This window comes from Phocoena phocoena, chromosome 5 (assembly GCF_963924675.1).
Source record: "Phocoena phocoena chromosome 5, mPhoPho1.1, whole genome shotgun sequence".
In the NCBI taxonomy this organism is placed as follows: domain Eukaryota; kingdom Metazoa; phylum Chordata; class Mammalia; order Artiodactyla; family Phocoenidae; genus Phocoena; species Phocoena phocoena.
Window position 1 is genome coordinate 22,794,872 of NC_089223.1, and position 19,614 is coordinate 22,814,485.

The following is a 19,614-nucleotide window of genomic DNA, read 5'->3' on the forward strand; positions in this document are numbered from 1 at the left end:
CTGACATTTATAACACAACGAATTCAACAACAACAGAATATACATATGTTTTTCAAAGTATACATGGAATATTCACTAAGATCGTATCCTAGGTCCTAAAACAAACCTTAACAAATTTAAGAGAATTGCAATAAAAACAAGTGTGTGCATATATAAAACACACTAATACTCATTAGAATCAGAATGAAATCACTACACTACATATCAAACTATGCTTTAGGGAAATTTATAGTATTAAGTGCTTATAATAGAAAAATAAAGGTCTCAAATCAATGATCTAAGCTGTCACCTTATAACTAGAAAAGGAGCAAATTAAACCTAAAACAAGCAGAAATACTGTGTGTAATAAAGATAACTGATAAAGATTTACTTTCCAGAATATCTTAAGAATGGTAGCAAAACAACCCAACAGAAAAAACTAGCAAAATATGTAGACAGGTAATTCAAAATTATTAAACACAAATTGTCAAGAAACTTATGAAGAGATTCTGAACTTCACTAGTTATCACGGAAATGCAAATTACAGCCAAATGAGATATCATTATACGACCATCAATAAGTAAAAATTTTGAAGTCTCAAAACCTCAAATATTGATGAGGATTTCGAGCAATATAAACTTTTATGTACTGCTGGTGTTCCAGTCACAATGGAAAATAATTTGGTAATATCTAGTAAAGTTGAAAAGCAATTCTACTTCCAACCATACATTCTAGAAAAATTCTTGCAAATGCATACCAGAGACAGTTAAAAGAATGTTTATAATGAATCAACTTCTAATAATAAAATACTGAAACAGGCTAAATGTCCATCAATAAGAAAGTAGATAAATATAATGTGATCTATTCATTCTGCATGGACTGGATTTTCATTTCACATAAAAACATTGATTAACTTCACGAAGTATAGAGAAAAAGGGGAGAAAGTGAAGAGGAGACTAAGACGGGGACTGGTGGGGGAAGAAAGAGGATGGCACTTATAGAAAATTTTAAAACATGTAAAATAATATTCCAGTTCTGTACTGCATAGGTGTACACACACATGAGGTACAATCACAGAGAAATGCATGATAAACACTAAAATCAGAATAGTTACGATATTTGGGAGGAAGGGTGTAGGAGATGTGATCAGGAAGGGGAACACAGGGGTTTTCAACTGTATTGGGAAAGTTTGATTTATTCAACTGGGTAACAGGTACAAAACATCTACTATATTTTTCTCTATGACTTTGGTAGGAATGAATTTAACAAACTAAATTATGTTAACGTGTTGAGAGGAAATGGGAGGAACTGAGAAGCTTTGAGAAGACAGGTGGAGTTTTGTGCTGGTCTGTATGAGCACTGGATGAGGAACAAGTGCGGCAGTTGTATGGGTCCATCTGGGCCTGGAGACACAGGTTTGTGGAGGCCTCAGTCTGACTAGCTGTGTGGCTTTCTTCAGCGGGGCTCAGCAGCCTGGTGGAGAAGGACAGCTTAGTTGACATAGCGTTGGGGTTTTGTCTGTGGACGCAGTGAGAGAAGGGTGAAGCTGAGAATGTAGTACTACTAATATGACTGAAAAGTTTCTAGGCTAGATTGGGAAGTCATTAATGGGGAAAGATGTGACAGATTGGGGGCTGAGAGAAGAATTCAGTCCTAAGGGATAACTTAGGGTATTGTCATGGGATAAATGACACTCCAAATCCTAAATAACTTTTAGTTTTACATAAAATGTTATCGTAACATGGGCATGCCTATTCGTTTATGTATTGTCAATGGTTGCTTTCACATTGTAGCAGCAGCACTGAGTGGTTGTTACTTAGGGTATTGTCATGGGATAAATGAGTGGATGAAATAGAGTGGTGTTGATGGTCACTAGAGCATAAAAAGACAAAGAAACTGTACCAGCAAGGATGCTAGATGGGTTATTCCCATGAGAATTGCAATTGCCCAGAGGGATAGCAGGTGGAACCTGGGGACCAAGGGAAGACTATGTGTCTGGTAGAAAAGTCTAAAGAGAACAGGAGTTTGGTCAATGAGCATGATAAATAGGGACAGAGGTGTGGCACAGCCAGACATAACAGCTTAGGAGGCCTCTTGTGGCACCAGGAAAACAGTAACCCTGCCTCCAGGCTCTGTATATGTGGCCGATCTACATTACAGTAGGCAGCAGGGTAGCAGAAAACTCCAGAAAAGCAGGTTTCCATTAAGACAGACAAAGAAAACATTTTCTCAGGAGGTAGAAGGCAGATGAGACTATTTTTCATAGAAACAGAAGACCCCAAGGACCTTATGTAATTATTTCAGAAGTGAGAGGATCAGAGGAAGATTGAGTCATAGCCAACTAAGCCCATGGCAAAATGGGGACGAAATAATGGGCCAGGATACATGACAGGAGGCACTTGTGGTTTAGGACATATCCCAGGATGACATGGGTGTGAGGCATCATACAATGGGCCATTCTTGGGTTCTGAGTGGACCTCTGGTTAAAGATGCTTCCTGGCCGGTTCCAGCTGAGGTCCAGGCAGGGAGTACTGGAGGCTTGATGACACTGTATACCTATGACTCTCACTTAAGTTTCCAAACATTGCTCTGATATGAAGTGTTGAATGAATTATTATTTCCTAGCCATTTCAAGAAGAAACATAAAGTCTCCATTATGTTGATGGTATAGCCTTTCAGTAGCTAAGCTCACTTCATGTCAGTGTTTCAAAACTTCTGGAGCCAGGACTTCATTCTGATAAACCAGATATAATTCACAATGCCAAATCACTTTAAAACCTTTTAAATGTCTGGAATTTGCAACATGGCGTGTGGATGGGCTGATCTTCTAAGGATCAGCCACAGGCTACATGATGCTAAGAAGAGGTAAAATCGGGAATGTGATCCAGATGGGATTTACCCCTGCCTTCTCAGCTCCTTTCCCCTCATGGGAAATGTCAAGTACTTTGAAGACTACCATCACTGCAGGAAAATTATATTCACAGTTTTTCAACCAGGCCTCTATTCTCAGTAACATGGATTTATTCTTATGCTATATCATTCAAAAGTGATAGTAGAATTAAAAATAAGACTTCAGGAAAAAATGTTTCCTTGGAAAAAAATGGCATAAATTGGCAAATATTTTACCTAAAAAATTCAGGCACGTATTTAAGGTCAAAGTCCCTCCTGGCTTCTCATGAGGGTCCTGACCAGACGGAGGATATGAACCAGCCATGGATGAACATTCAGGGGCAATGATTCTGTCCAGGAAAACCAATTGTGTCAGGAGACAATTGAATGCTCCAGGCCAACAGTATGGTTTTACTACTAATATTAAATTTGGTGAGGACACGCTTCGTCACAAGTAGAATAAAGATGAGAGTTGTCAGAGCTCCACTTTGATCAGAAGTCCAGCTTTGGGGGCTCAGTCAGCTACGTCCTCCTCAATTTTACCACGAGGAAGCAGCACGGATATGTTTTCATAATTCTATTTATAACATCCTGTCTGACTGAAACGTACTCATCTCTGGTTCTTTTACTTGATCCTGATGTAAATATACTTTCAGTGGTTAAGTCAGCATGAAATATAATCAAGACCAAAAATTAAAAATAATTGAAATTTTAAAATAGACCCAAACGACTGAACACTTCCAACTCTCCGGATCCATCATTCTGGTTACTTAACAAAGGGGTAATATTTTCTTCACTTGTTTCTTTAAATTGGAGAGCTGTCTTTCAGAGATCACAGTCCCGGTCAAGAAATAATCCCAAATTACAATGAGTATTAAATGGTCACTGAAACTAGCAAAATCTTGATGTTCAGAAGGACAGAACACAAAGCAGCAATACAGAGAACTCAGTTCAGCAAGCTTAGTCCAAAGGACTACGTCTCTGGCTCATTCTCAACCAGAGGTCAGTCTGTTGCTCATTTGTTTCTAATTAGTATAAGAACGACGTGGGTCTCCACCGTATATAAAGTCAGAAAGGGAGGCTCTGTCAATCCCTGTGACAAGCACCCTTAATCCCGAGAACTCAGCACACCTCAGCCCTGCAGCAGATCTGCACCAGAATTTAAAGTTTCCAACAATGATCAGATGTCCTAAGGGGGAGCAGCTGGACCAGCTTTGGGAATACAGCTGGTCCACCGTCTGACTTGTTAGACTGTGTTCTGTGTCAGTTATAGAAAGGACAACAACCTGAAGAATTACAAAGTAGAGATGTGAAAACATGTTTGATTTAATCTCAGTCATCTCTTCACGAGAGGTGTGTTACCTATGTCTACCTATCATCACTCTTTAAACACTGAGATAAGATGTTCTAACAGAATAGAGAATTGAAGAGACTTAACGCAACTAGGGGTCATTTCATTCAAGAGATGAGCACACTGAGACCCAGAGATGGTACAGAAGATCTCCATGGGCTAGGTGGCCACACTGGGATCAGCGAGAAGGCCTTTTGTTCTAAGGTGGGCTTTTACCCTTTTGTTCACAGTGTGACACTCCTGGTTGCTTCTCACATGTCATCCAAAGGATAGGAACTTTCATTGAATGTTCCAGAACAGATTGTAATTTCATGGAAATTTTTTTTCTATAAATACTTCATGTGACTCATTGCGTTTTTGCTTACTTAACAAAAACTTGTAAAGCTGGTCTCGAGCTCCAAATACACTGTTTTGTTTTTTTAATTGCTATCACACAGCAGAGGTTTAAAAAATTGTACGGGCTTCCCTGGTGGCACAGTGGTTGAGAATCTGCCTGCCAATGCAGGGGACACGGGTTCGAGCCCTGGTCTGGGAAGATCCCACATGACACGGAGCAACTGGGCTCGTGAGCCACAACTACCAAGCCTGCGCGTCTGGAGCCTGTGCTCCGCAACAAGAGAGGCCGCGATAGTGAGAGGCCCCCGCTCACCGCAACTAGAGAAAGCCCTCGCACAGAAACGAAGACCCAACACAGAAAAAATAAATAAATTCATAATTTAAAAAATGGTACAGGAGGGTTTTATGGCAATTCACTAGATGTTTGGGTATTTTTAAATGGCCTTCTCTTCATCTGAAAACTAACTAAAGGATAGGACTCTACTGTCTACACTTAAGACGACAGGGCTTTTTTCCTGATACTTTTATTCGGCAGCTGCATATTCTAAATGTAATGGCTCCTAGCAGCCCATCTCAAGCCTATCTCAAGAAGCAGAGATGTACAGAGAGAATCTTAATTTGGATGGAGGTTGATTCTTTTCTCTCCTGTACTAAAGAGGACTCCGAGGAAACGCTGCTGCGGCAACGGCGTTTCCTCTTACAAAATGATGCCATAACATTTTTCACCAGCTTTCTTGAGGTATAATTGACAAATGTAATTGTGTATATTTAAAGGGTGCAAAGTGATGATTTGATAAAGTGATGCAATAACGTTTAAGGAACACCCTAACTAGTCAACAAAGTGATCTCAAATATTTTAATGAGTGTGAGGCCCTCTCCCTGTGTCAGGGGACAACAAATTAATGAGTTGTGCCAAGTATGTATAATGAAAAAATGACATGAAAGGAAGGTATACACATGATATATCACATGCTCTGACCAGGGTATATAAGCATCCCTCTACACGTGCTGATATTCATACTCAGGATATTGTCTTGAACAGCAAACCAAAGTCACCAGCCCTGACACCATGAGGCACTATTACGGAGGCCTAGGCTTCAGCTATGTTGGCTTTGGTGGCCTGGGCTTTGGTAATGGCAGCTTCTGCAGACTGCGCTATGGATGTGACTTCAGAGGCTATGGGTATGGCTCTGGTTATGGAAGTTTCAAATATGTCTGCCATGGCCACCTATCCACCAGAAAATGGATTTTCTAGCTTCTGCTGAAATCCTACCACAGGAGCCCAACAGCTGAAATTATAGGGAGCTTTCCAAATTGTGATCTCAAAAACTGGACAACAAAGATCATGCTGGAGTTATTACACAAAAATATCTAGCTTCTCAGAATTTTGGTCAATTTTTCAGTAGACTCCTGTATCTCCATCACAATCCTAGAATCCTCTAATTTTGCTTTTATAACTGATTGGGATTGTCCATTCACCTTCCAATAAAACATTAAATTTGAAACAAACAAATAACAAACAAGAAAGTTTCCAAATCCTTATGAACGCTGTCACACACGTACACCGAAGGCCAGTTAAATACCACCTGCTCAAGCAAAACTCAAACTGAAGTGTCAGCTTTATCCACAGGCCATTTCTAATACAGACATCAGAAGTTATCCACTCACAGAACCGACTGAATTCCTTATGAGGATACATTTCAGGTTCAAATTAGTATTGACTGAATTAGCTATAGTTTCTGATGATTAATTGCTCGTTTCCTTTTGAAATCTGAAATTTCAAAGTAAGACAGATAATGAATTTAATTAAAATTTTATCTTCTGGGCTTCCCTGGTGGCGCAGTGGTTGGGAGTCTGCCTGCTAATGCAGGGGACGCGGGTTCGAGCCCTGGTCTGGGAAGATCCCACATGCCACAGAGCGACTAGGCCTGTGAGCCACAACTACTGAGCCTGCGCGTCTGGAGCGTGTGCTCCGCAACAAGAGAGGCCGCGATAGAGGCCCGCGCACCGCGATGAAGAGTGGCCCCCGCTTGCCGCAACTAGAGAAAGCCCTCGCACAGAAACGAAGACCCAACACAGCCAAAAATAAATAAATTAATTAATTAAAAAAAAAAAGTTAAAAAAAAAATTTTATCTTCTGTTTTTATTATGACAGGCAAGAATAAATGTGTATTCATGAGGATTGTAATTTCACTTTAACTCTCCAGAGACATTCATAGAGTGCCTGAGGTTATCTACAAAGAACATAATATGACATAACTAAGTTTTCTCATTCTTACTGCAGGTGATGAGTCTGAATTCTTCCACTGCAAGCAGTTTCTTTACACACAAGTGTGTACACAGTCACACATTCTACCTAAAATATTTACTCAATAAAACTGCACCACAACAAGAGCAAACACAGGTACTCAAAAATGTAAAAAAAAGGACAAGAAAAAGAAAGAAAATTTAATTGCTACACTTGAATTGGGAAGAATATCTACGAAAAGAACAAGGCTGAGTAGTGAAGTTCCAAGCCATTGCTCCACCTGCAAATTCATTTAGAGTTTCTCTGGTGCCTCTCATGCAACTAAAAAAAATCATGGATTAATTTAATGAATTCCTCTGTAACATGGGCTAATCTTCTGTGATCAGCTGGAGGAAATGAAGGATTATTACTGAGGCAGTATGGTATTTAAGCTCAGATTTTATGTGAAAAGTATGTCATTAATTTATGCCTGAATACTGAATAAAACTTTTTCCTTCCCCATCTTTTCAATCTCAGGATGAAGCTCTCCAACTCTTAGGATTGTTTTGATCCCACATGTAAGGAAAAGTAAGGAAAGGAAATACCATAATCATTAGTTCATGTGACATGTATTTATTGAGCATATACTATACAGAATGTAATGTTGTAAATAGAAAAATTTCCTTTTATATTCTGCCTTTGCCAAAGTACTAATTTTCAATCCTTAAATAGCATAACCAGCATAACATCCACCTCTGCATGCTTCTCTCCCTCTTTCTCCACCCCTCTACTCCCCACACCCCTCTATCTCCAACCCCATAACATTTTAGCACTTAATACTCACTGGCTCTTTTCCCTTTAGTGAACTACTCTGGGAATTTCTTCACCAGTTGTTTTTCCTTTGTCTGGCAAGTTAGTAAGTCTGTCTTTGTTTGACTATTTCTTGCTGTTGTGTTCTGGAATCTTTTATGATTTAACTCTATTTTAGTCTAGCATTCATATCTGAATCCCTATTACAGTAATTTAGCATGAATGACATTGTAGCAAGTGGTGAAGAGAGCTATTATAGACCCAGACTACCTAGGCTCTGCCACTTTGAGACCTTGGGCAATTAACTCAACCGTATTATTCCTTAGTTACCTCATCATAAGCTGGTAAAATGGTAATACCTGTCTAACAAATTGTGGAGAAAAGTAAATAAATTAACATATGCAAAACTTTTAGGTATTCCATTTCTAGCAGAAATGGACCAAAGCAACTGAATACTATATGCCTCGCTGATCAGAAGTAGATACAAAAAGCAAGATACCTGAGCATTTTGATAAATAAGCAAAAGCAGGAAAATTGTAAGAAGGAGCTAAAACTTGAAGAATTAAGTCACATGAGGGTGAAGTTTTCATTTCCCCTCTGTTTTCTTATAGTTTTGACCTGAAGGCAGTCCTTGTTTTTTTGACATGGGCCATAAAACTGTGACAGGTTTAAAAGAATTTAAATCATATAAGCATGTTTTCAGAACATAACAGTATTAAACTAGAATTTAATTACAGAAAAAAATCTGAAAATACAAATATTTGGGAAATAGGCAACACATGCCTATATAACCACTGGGCCAAAGAGGACATCATGAAAGTAATTAGAAAATAATTTGAATTATGAAAGTAAAAAATAATATCAAATTTTGTCAAATGCAACAACTAAAGTAGTGCTTACAGAAATTTAGTGAGTGGGCTTCCCTGGTGGCGCAGTGCTTGAGAGTCCACCTGCCGATGCAGGGGACATGGGTTCGTGCCCCAGTCCGGGAAGATCCCACATGCTGCGGAGCGGCTGGGCCCGTGAGCCATGGCCGCTGAGCCTGCGCGTCTGGAGCCTGTGCTCCGCAATGGGAGAGGCCACAACAGTGAGAGGCCCGCATACCGCAAAAAAAAAAAAAAGAAATTTAGTAAGCTACTATTAGGAAAGTCTCAAATCTATGATTTAAGCTGCCATCTTAGAAAACTAGAAAGAGTGCATTAAACTCAAAGCAAGAAGGAAGAGAATAATACAAGTAAAAGCAAAATCAATGGGATTGAAAATTAAAACAACTGAGAAAATCAATAAATCCAAAAGCTGTTTCTTCGCAAAAGATAAATAAAATTGATACACTTCTAGCCAGACTGACCAAGAAAAAAGAGAGAAGCTATAAATTACCAATAAACTACATTTCAATTTTTTAAAAAGGTGTAACTTAGATAAAATTGAACACTTTCTTGAACAAAAACTACCAAATCTCACTCAAGCAGAAATGTATAACCTGAATAGCTCTGTAACTATTACAGACTTGAACTCATATTTAAAAACTACAAATAAAACTTCAGGCTAGATGACTTTCCTGATGAGTGGTACTAAAAATTTGAAGAACAAATAACAAAAATCTATACAAACTCTTTGAGAAAACCAAAAGTGGGGAATAATTTCCAACTCATTTAATGAGGCCAGCATTAACCTAATGCAAAATCAAAGACACCATAAGGAAAAAAAAAAAAAGACCAATATCTCTCATGAACTTAGACTCACAAGAAAATTATCAACAAAACCTTAGCTATAGCGAATCTAATTCAAAAGTATACAAGAGGGGTTTATTCTAGAATAAACCGTATACAGAGGGGTTTATCTAGGAATGAAAAACTGGTTCAACATTCAAAAATCTCTCAATGTAATTCACTATATCAACAGAATAAAAAACAAAACCTATGATCATCTCAAACATGCAGAAAAAGTAACTGACAAAATTCAATGTACAGAAAATAAAAACTCTCATCCAGAAAATTAAAAACAAACAAACAAAAAAACCTCTCAATTTAGGAGTAGAATGGAAGTACTTTAGCTTGATAATGGCCATCTACAAAAATGCCACAGCTATCATCATAACTGGATAATAAAAGACTCAGTACTTTGCTGCTAAGGTCAGGAATAAGGTAAGAATTTCCACTCTCATCTTTCCTCTTCAATATCATACTGGAGGTCATGACCAATGCAACAAGTCAAGAAAAACATACAAGACATACAGATTGGAAAGGAACAACTAATGTTGTCTCTTTGCAGACAACATGATTATCTATGTCGAAAATAACCTAAAATATCTACCAAAAAAGCTAGAAATAATCAGTTCATCAAAGTTGCACAATATAAGGGCAATATACAAAAATCAGTTGTCTATAAATTGCCAGTGAAAAATGGAAAAATAAAGTTTTTTAAAGTACCATTTATTATAATACCAAAAAACATAAAAACACTTAGAAATAAATCAAACAAAATATATACAGAATCTGTATGCTATAAATCTATAAAACATTGATAAAATAAAATAAGATAAAATCAAATGAAGATATATACAATGTTCATGGATTGAAAGGCTCATTATTGTTAAGATATCGATATTTTCTAAACTGATCTATATATCATTAGGAAAATACAAATTAAAACTGTAATGAGGTGATATTATGTGCCTACTAGAATGGTATAATTAAACATTTTAAAAATTGTCAATATCAATCTCTGACAAGGATGTGGACCAACTGGAATTCTTGTACATTGCTGGTGGGAAGGCAAAATAGTACAACCACTTTGGAAAAAAGTCTGGCAGTTTCTTATAAAGTTAAACATAACCTGGGTCATACCATATGACCCAGCAATCTTGCTCCTGATTATTTACTTAAGAGAAATAAAACATGATCACAGAAAAACATGGTTTTTTTTAAACTAAAAACTCAAACTCAAAATAAATGGATAATCACACCAAAGCAAATCCATACAATAGAATATTACTCAGCAATAAAAAGGAATCAATCACTGATACCCACAAAACTCGGTGAATCTTAAGCACATTATTGTAAGTGAAGGAAGCCAGACTCAGAGTGCTCCATTCTGTATGATTCAATTTACATGGCATTCTGGAAAAGGCAAATTATAGAAACAGAAAACAGATCAGTGGTTTCTAATGGTTAGAAGTGAGCAGGAGAGGCTGACCATAAAGGTGTAGAAAAGAGAAGACTATAGGTGATGTAACTGTTCTGTATCTTGATTGTGGAGTGAGTATATGACTGCTTACATTTGTCAAAAAATTCTAGAACTGTACACCAAAAAGTATGAATTTTACTGTGTGCAAATTTTAAAACAGTGAAACAAAAGAAGATATTAGACAATATAGAATGTGGTCAATAAATATTACTAGCATTATCAATTTTAATAATATTTACTATTAACATGGCTAGACAAGTGGAAGATGGCCTTAGAGAGGTACAATTGGAACGGTTTGATAATAACCATTCAATCAGGAGGAATGCAGAGACATAAATGGAAGCAAAAAGAAATCCATTCCAAAGGAGTAGGAAGAATAAACTGGGAAACAAATATTGACTTATAGGAGCCAAGAGTCCAAATTATCAAGACTTAAGTGATAAACTTAAGTTTGATATGAATGGGCCTCAATAAATAGGGGCACCCTTGAGTTTGGGGTGGGGGATAAGGAAGCAGTAGAAAGGGCCTCTGTGGAGGGGCAACTCTCAGTATCACTTGTGTATCCAAGTCATAAATCAAGGAAGGATACCCAAAGTAGGTTAAGGACACGGAAATAGATGCAGGCAGGTGTCCTGGGAATCAGGGCACCTAGACCACTGGGTGCAGAGCCAGGCTCCTGACTGCAAAGTACACAGGAGCCAAAAATAAGCATAGATTCAGAAAGCCAACCAGACTCAGAAAACTAATGTCACTGCAGCCTGGTGCTCAATGGCAAAAATTCATACCACCAGTAACCCAGACACCAGTGTGCAAGCAAGCAGCAAACATTGCCAGTGGTCTACTTCTTTGATGAGATTTTTGGTAAAAGGTAACAAAATGGAGTGGAGGATGGAAGTAAAGAGCCATTAACATACTATGTGGTTGGGATCTCATTGGCTCTGTGTTCAGGGTCACTTTCTAGACAGGGAACAAGGAACAGTGCTTGAACACAAAACAAAACAAAAATCAAAGGAGGTAAGAGAATTATCTCAGCAGATACCTGTGACTGCTTCATGGGGGAGGTGGTATTTGGTCAGACTTTAAGAGATATGTACATCAAAAAGATGGGTATAGATAAAAGGAAGGGGGGGAAGAAGGGAGGGACAATGAAAGAAAACAAGGAAGAAAATATTGAAAGTGGAGGCAGTGCAAGCAAAGACCTAAAGCCACAAATGTACAATATGCATAAATAACAGGAAATTAGCTAGTCTGATGGGAGTAGGGTACATGGGGCAGCAGCAGGAAGTGGGTACACTATCATTGAATGAAATCATTCACAGGGAGGCATAACCACTTCTGCTTCAGATGTGAGACATGGGGTTTGTAAACCAGAAGATAGGACAATCTGGGTTACCTACTTCCTGCCCTGTTAGTTCACAGCCTCACTCAAATTAAACAAATATGAATTGAGCAACTATCATGCCTAACCAGCATGCAAAGTACTGTAATTCAGAAATAATATATGTCACTAATACCTTTAAGTGGGATTTACAATCTGGACAACAGAATCCAAAATACCCACCAGAAAGAAAAATAGCTTAAGTAAAAGGATTAATGAATCTGCCTTCCAATCTTTGCCTCCAAGGCACAGAATCAACAAGTACTTTCTGAATGTATGGTATTGGTATTCTCTGCTAGACATTATATATATTCTCAAATTTAGCTTTGTTTCCTTTTGACTTTTTCTCTTCTTTCCTTTCTTTCTAGAACTGAATATATCTAGTCAGTGTATAAGTCAAGAGACAAATAAGAAAGAAACCACATTGCAAAATAGAATTTTAAAATTTCACTTTAAAGATGGGTAAATGGGGATTGAGAACAGTTGGAACAATTGTCCAGGGTCAAACAGCGAACAAGTTAGGGAGCTGGGATTTAACTTCAGCTTCAAAACTTTAAAACTATTGTTTGTACACTGAGAAAAATCTAGTCCCTGAAAATTACAATTTATAGAAATTAAAAGACTTGTCATTTGGTTGAGAAAATTCCTCCTGAAAGAGGAAACAGTAAAGTTCCATTTCATGCCACAAAATATGTTCCCTAGGCACCAACTCGTTTTAAGATAGGTGATTATTCAATCTGGCTGTAATATTACCATTTCTATTTTCCTCCCTACTTTTATGTTTTCATGTTGATCATTTTGCTTTCTTTTCCTTTTTTTTAAGCCATTTTCAATTACAATTTCTAATTAGCTTCCAAATTTGAGACACATCTCTAGTACAAAGCAAATGGCAGTAGTAGTAATTAAGGGACAGCTGTCTCTTGTCTTTCTGGGGACGAAACAAGGCTTTTTTTCTTTCTAAGTTATGAAGTACTAGGGAATTTTTAATGATTTTTTTCTTATTTTTAATAATAATTAACTGAATTGAAAGATACTGCATTGATCTATAAAAGTCAATGTCCTTTCCAACACAGATGCTGAGAACCTCTCTTCTGGGATAACCTTAGTTTAACTCTCACGCTCTGAGTCCTTGAAACTTTTATTGCTGCAAATACAAAATCTCCACATTTTATATGAAATCAAATCATTTCTTTAGGTGCTAAAGTAGGCACTACCCCAAGTCATCTTCCTCACTTTCAGACTTTTAAAACTTAGGTGAATTTTACAAATCAAGACGAATAAGCATGAGCTTCAGAGCAGCTAAGAGGCAGACAGTATTTTTTGTGGTTTTGCTTTGTTTGATTTAAGAAAACAAATATTACTAACACTAACACTGAAAATTACTTAGTAAGCTCTTACTCCAGTGTTCCTTGCTGGTACTTAAGGCAGTATTTTCACATGCAAAGTATAATCAGGACTTAAAGCAGTTAACCATATAATTCAGGTCAAGAAAAACCTTCTGCCTTAAAAAGCTAAACCACTGAAGCAAACATTTATTTATTAATTTTTTCTTCTGGCTTGAATTATCCAGATTCTAGAAAATTATCAAACATAATTTAATGTGCATAGCCATAAAATAGGTCAAGTGACCTAAATGCAGGCCAGCCTCAGGAGTATAAGGAACCCCTTAAAATACATTTCTAAGAGAGAAAATTCTGAAACATTTTCTAATGTAAACCTGGAAATACTGGTTAAATATTAAGTTCAGTAACGGGACACACACACACATAAAACACATACACATATGTTTGTACTACAGAACTTCCCAGAAACTATAACATGTTAATGTGTATTTAAAGCTCCTGAGAGTGGTACAGTATTCAGAAATTTTCAAACCTTCTTGACCCCAAACCATTTTATACAGAACATATTACGGAACTAGTATTTGGACACATTGAGAACCTCTTTGCACAGTCATAAGCCCTTTACACCGTACTTTGGCAGGAGATGTAGAAGTGTGGGGTTGGGTGGCAGATTTGAAAGCTTCTATATTCAGGGGACCAGCAGAGAACACCAAATGACATAGCACGGAAATGCCAAGGGCAGAAAGTGGCCAAGCAGAGCTGGTCTGAAGACACTTTACCTGAGCCATGAAGGCCCTACGGGACTGGGTCGGTTACCATATTCATGTTCATCCCATTTTCAACCCAGCTTCATCTTATACTTGCCTCCACCTCTGTGACTTTGCTACAGCCACTTTATCCTTTTTTACAGTTATGTTCTTTATTCACTGCTGTTCCATCTGCCTGGGACTCTTTTCCTTACACTTCAGCTCTTAGTTGAAACATCATCTTCCAAAAAAACACCTCTGTCTAGTCCACCTACAGTAGATTCCTCCCTTATTTCCCAATATTTTCTCCTACAGAACTCTGCAATTTCTCTTCATAGCATTTATCAATTTTTATTCACATATTGATATTGCTTACTTACTTCATATCACTTTCACTGAACTGTAAGCACCATGAGAGTGCGAATGGACCATGCCTGTTTTGTCCAAGTCTATAAAATCACCAAATACCTCACAGATGAGTGTCTGCCATATAGCAGGCCTTTAATGAATATGTGTTGATTTAATAACAAATAATAATAATTAGTTAATTCCTTTACATGTCTACCTAGGCCTGGCCTAACTGAAACCTTCAGAATTGATTTAATGTATACATAGAAATCAGTTCTTCTTTAGGATATGGTCAGCCATCTGTGATATGCAGTCACACATATTCTAAGACACCAAACTGGCTTTTCTGTAAAATCTTTTTAATAATAGGGCCTAGAAGTTTGAATTGATCATCAGTCTAAATGAATATTACAGGTTAATTATTGAGAACCACTCTGTACCTGCTTTCTTGTGGTATTCCTCAAACAGTTCTGCTCTTTGATTACTGCCTTGCTGATTTCAGAGCTCTGTAAAGAACAAAAAGACAAAACGTGAGGATTTGGTGTTTCACTGGGAACTCCTCTTTCTTAAAACACTGTTTTTTTAAAACACTGCTCGCTAAAATATTTAATTTGCTCGTAATGCCCATTATTCCAAACTTGAGGACTTATGTCATGATCACAAGATCCACGGAATATAGCTACTTCTTGTTTGTATTCCAAACCAATCTGCCTCGTTCAGCTCACAGAGGTCCACAAGAAGGAACTCTAGCTGACCATTATTTATTTGCTACATGAGCCAGGCACTATTCTAAGTTAATTGATTAACTCATTTATTCCTCATAACCCCTGGGCAGGCAAGGGTTAGCTCAGCAGGCATAAGTTCCTCAAATGCTACACATTCCAAAGAAAGGCCCTCCTTCAGAATTGGCCCTAGGCCAGTTCCTGGAAGATAACCTCTGAGCTCTTCCAACAGTCTGACTGATAAGAGAGTTTGTGTATATGCTAGAGGCTTCTGCTGTTCCAAGTGGATCAGATACACTTATGGTGAACACCTGTTTTTGCTTGGGGGAGGGGAGGCTGAGGTCTGAATAGCTGAGGTCGGTCATCTGGTGCTGCAGGCTTCTGTGACTGACACCTAATCAAACTCTAGGGACGAGAGCTCAGTTGAGCTTCTCTGGTTGACCACACTCCACACATGTTGTCACATACTGTTGCTGAGAGAATTAAGGGCACCCCCATGTGACTCCACTGGGAAGGGACATCTGGAAGTTGGCAGCTGGACTTTGCCTCATGTGTCCTTTCCCTTTGCTGATTCTAAACTGTATCCTTTCACTGTAAGGATCCATGACTGTGAGTATAACAGCTTTTCTGAATCTTGGGAACCCTTCTAGCACATCATTGAGACTCAGGGTGGCCTTGGTGACCCCCAACAGAACCACCCTATGAGGTAGGTACTATTATTACCCATATTTATAGACAGAGGAATTGGCAAAGGGAGGCAACTCAGAATTCCACAGCTAGTTTGTGTCACTATTTAAATTTGAACCCAGTGATCTGGTTTGGGCATTTTACAACTATGACATGTGGCTTATCAAAATATTTATTATGTATCATTCAACAGATGTATCCAAAAGTGCCATCTGGTTCTTTTTCCTATTTTATTATCAGGAATGATCATTTTCAACTTGTAAATATACTATCAATTACCAAGATTTCATTTTCTCTGTCAAAAAGAGAGCAATAACTTTTATTGAGTTCAACTTGTTCTTTAACTGCTGTACTTAATTCAAAACTTTCTTCCAGTCATGTCAGCAATACAGAGGTGACGTAAGATTTTCTCACTCACATTCTCATATATTTCTTCCCAACCTACATGGTTTTTAATACAGGAGGATGAAAACTACAGAGTCAGCTTTAAATCAAACACCAGGTTTTATTTAATTTGGAGAAAACAAACACCTTATCACAATTTTTCTGAAGATTTATAATTTTTAATTCTGATAGATCCAGAGTTGCCTTTAAGTGTTGGAAAAAATAATTTCATAATAGGAGAAAGCACGAGACCAATCAGTTGCTCCTAAAGAAAATGTAAACCATCCACTGATTTCTAAACACAACAGATAAAAATAATATGCCAGTTATGTAAGAAAGTCATAAGTTTGCTATATTAAGCTTTTTTCAGGTAGACTCTGCAAAAGACACTATGGTCTAGTTCATCATTAGGCTTATTCTAACACTTGAACAAAACTGTAATTCATTATCTTATCTTTTTTAATCTATCCCAAACTAAGTATTGGACTCTGTTGTACCCATAGTGGATTACAGTGTCTTGTTCCTATCACCAAAACAGACTGCACGTCTCTTGATATTTTGAGGTGTCATTACATCTGCAAAAGTAATGAGTCTATCTTGCAACGTGGATGTCCGGAGGTCAATGTAGTCTCAGAGCGTCCAAACAAGCCCTTAAAATAACTTCCAAAAATACAAGTAAAGCATGTAGAGGAAGGTCAACCCATGACACAGTGATGATGAAATACATGGAATGTAAACTGGATAATTGTGCAAGTGTAAAGAATAAAATTTTATGATGCAGAAGGATCAATGGTGTTATGTGAGCCTGGATCTTTCATACTTGTATTGTCCCCATTGTGTTATTATTTGTCAGCTCCCATGATGCAGCAAGAACCAATATTAACCCAAATCCACCGAAGTTTTGGTAGCCTTAAATAAATATCCCACAGAGTAAATGCAAACAAAAGCCTTATTTAACACTTATCATTACCTTCACAATAAATGATCAAATAAAATATTTGCCTTAATTAGGACACAAAAGTTTTCTTTAGAAAATAGAAAATTCTATCTCAGACAACTTCTAGATGTTCAACTAAATTGAACATTATTGATTAGGAATAAAATACACAATATTTAAAAAATGGAATAGACTCTATTGGGCTCCACCTTATGCTTCTTTGTTTCCTATATCCATTCTCTTGTGGCTTTAAATGGGGCTCTCATAACTCACATTTTCCCTCTACCCAGGAGTCCTGGTGTGATGGGGACATAGCCAAAGTCAGAGCTGGACATTTGCCTTTTCCATGCTGCCACATGAAAGAAAGCTGGGCTTGAGATGCCTTGTTGTTGGTCTCAGACAGCCTGGTGATTCCAGGTCAAGAGCCCCCATCCATGGGAGGTTTCGGGATATTATGCCAAAGGCAGGAGCTAAGTGGGGTGGAGTTTAGAAAAGACCAGGAAGAGATAATAACATGTATGTCAGGAAATTGTACAAGGAAGTCTTCATCGGTTCTGAAAAACTCAAATATTTGTCCCCTGAAAGATCCAGCAGTTAAAACCTGTTTCCCAGGTTATATATATATATATATATATATATATATATATATATATATATATATATATATACACATATATACATATATATATATATAATTACCGGAATCTATTATAATATCTGTCCCTAAAATAGATGTAAAAATTTAATCCTATCTCCAAAAGCTGGTTTTTTAAATCTTACTTTTATTCTTCAATTTCCATCCCTTATTGTAAAAACAAAATAGAATTTAGCTGACAATGAGATTCTTCTCAAGTGTTGAAGATCTTCACATCAACTAAAAAAGTACAAAAATTTTTCTGTAAGAATTAATAAAATGGTTCAAGAAAAGTTTCAGGATGCAAGATAAATTTGTAACAATAACTTTTCTATATAATAGCAATAAACAAAAAGTAAAATTTTTAAAATAAATAAATGCAGCTCCCAATAGCATCAATAATCCTGACTCACTACAGCAGTAACAACAAATTCAATAAAGTACTTATGAATAACTCTGTAAAGAAAATTATAAAAAGCTATAAAGGAAAATAAGGACTATAACACATGCATGAGTGGGAAAATATTTACAACATAAACTTTGCTTTTTCCCAAATTAATTTATATTTTTAGCATAATTCCAATCAAAATTCTAGTAGGGATAATTTTAGATTCTGTTAAAACTTTCTAAAGTTAACATGAAGAAAGAGTCATGGGACTTCCCTGGTGGTGCAGTGGTTAAGAATCCACCTGCCAACGCAGGAGACACAGGTTCGAGCCCTGGTCCAGGAAGATCCCACATGCCACGGAGCAACTAAGGCTGTGTGCCACAACTACTGAGCCTGCACTCTAGAGCTCGTGAGCCACAACTTCTGAGCCCGCATGCCACAACTACTGAAGCCCATGCACCCAGAGCCCATGTTCCGCAAGAAGAGAAGCCACCGCAATGAGAAGCCCATGCACTGCAACAAAGAGTAGCCCCCACTCACCACAACTAGAGAAAGCCCGCACACAGCAACAAAGACCCAACACAGACAAAAATAAATAAAATAAATAAATTATAAAAACAAAGAGTATAGATCATAAAGAAAATTCTGAATATAAATATTAATGAGATTCTTTGTTCTACCTAATGATGAAATATATTGTTGTGACACAACATTTAACATAGAGCAGAACTGGCATAGAAACTGACATACAGAATAGTGGGAAAATATAGGTACCCCAGAAACATCCTATTTTATGCATTCATTCAACACATATATAATGCCTGTCATATGCCAAGCACTATGCTAGTTATTAAAGGGAAAACACAACTCCTGCCCTCAGAAAGACTGATGTGGAAAAAAATAGCTATTTTCATTATGATAGAAATGGAGACAAATGGGCATAGGACTTTATGAATTCATATAGAAAGGGAATCTAAATTCAGTGTATGACAAAATGAGCACCACCAATTAATGAGAAAGAAACTTCAATAAATAATGTTGAGATAATTGCCTATCTTTTTAGAATAAAATCTAATATATCCCATTAGACACAGATATAAATTGCAGCTATATTATGGAATTAAATACAAATGAAATGCAACATAAAGAAATGAATAAAAGTGGAATTGATTATTTATATGCCTCTTTAGAGAGGTCAAGTCTACTTCTGAAGTATATAAGTGCTAAAAGAAATTAGAAAGAAAATGCCAGGTAGATTGGACTGTGTAA